The sequence below is a fragment of the Saprolegnia parasitica genome, assembly GCF_000151545.1.
Source record: "Saprolegnia parasitica CBS 223.65 unplaced genomic scaffold supercont2.79, whole genome shotgun sequence".
NCBI classification, from domain to species: Eukaryota; Oomycota; class Saprolegniomycetes; order Saprolegniales; family Saprolegniaceae; genus Saprolegnia; species Saprolegnia parasitica.
Window position 1 is genome coordinate 14,192 of NW_012156473.1, and position 1,135 is coordinate 15,326.

A 1,135-nucleotide genomic window follows, 5' to 3' on the forward strand; every position below is an offset into this window, starting at 1 on the left:
GGACCGGGCTCAGCGCGCCGCCGAGCGCAAGGCCGGGACCGGGCACTGCTTGATGCTGGCGACCGGCGGCGGCGCGGTACGGACGGGGGCAAAGAGGTCGATGGCCGGCTTGGTCTACTTCAGCGCCTCAACGCGGCCGTCGAGGTCCGCTTGCGCTTCTCGCGCAAGGCAGCGCGCTCTGCCTCTTCGTGCAGCCGCTCGTCGCGCCGGACCTTCTTGATGTTGGCGCGCGTCACTTCTTGTGCTTGTGGATCGGGTTTGGAACTCGATCTGGTTGTAATTGGCTCCATTCTCGATTCTTTTTATTTCTATCACAAGACTTGGTTTCACGACCTCCAAGTAGTGTGAGCACCATGCAGCACAACGACGAGTAGCTGCCCTCTTTATCTCGTTCTGCGCCACGTCGCAGCCGGATATACCTCTCCAGACACTGGTTGAATGACGTACATGTCGTTTCCGACGCTGCACGTAGCGCAATCACGCGGAAATCCATTTTCCATTTTCGAGGTGGTGGCAGAATTGCCCAAATACTCGACGTGATATCGCGGGGTTCCAAAGCTCCAAGGACCGTAAAACTGGCTGCCACAGTTGGCGATGGGTCTCGACCCTGTGTGTGACCAGCTTCTTGGTCGCCGTCGTTGCTTCGCGCACTCACACCAAACTCGAACTGCCGAGCGTCGGTTTTCAGAAATTCGACATGCAATTTCGGTTGGAAATGCGGCGAAATCGCGGAAACCGAGGACGCTGTCTCTTTTGGTTCATGTAAAAGAGCGTGTTGCATGTGCATGAGAGGGGCCAAGTGCGCGCGGTACCGCTGCGTGATAAGGCCTTGTATCCCGCACAGTATTTCAGTACTAGTATGGCAAAAAAGCACACTATATCAGAAATTGTTTGCTGCTGTCATTTGCTCTCGCCACAGAGCTCGCACGGCGATGTCATATAGCATTTCGGACTCCCCATAGTGTGGTTAGCCTCTGGAAGTATGGGGCCGGTTTCATTTTCCAACTTCATTCTGGTCGATCCGCCGGCGCGGCCCTGCCCTGTGTCGACCAATATATTGGTAATTTTTGGTTTGTATTTTGGTAAACTCAATAATGAGATAGAGAGGACCGGACGATCCAGATAGGAGAACGCC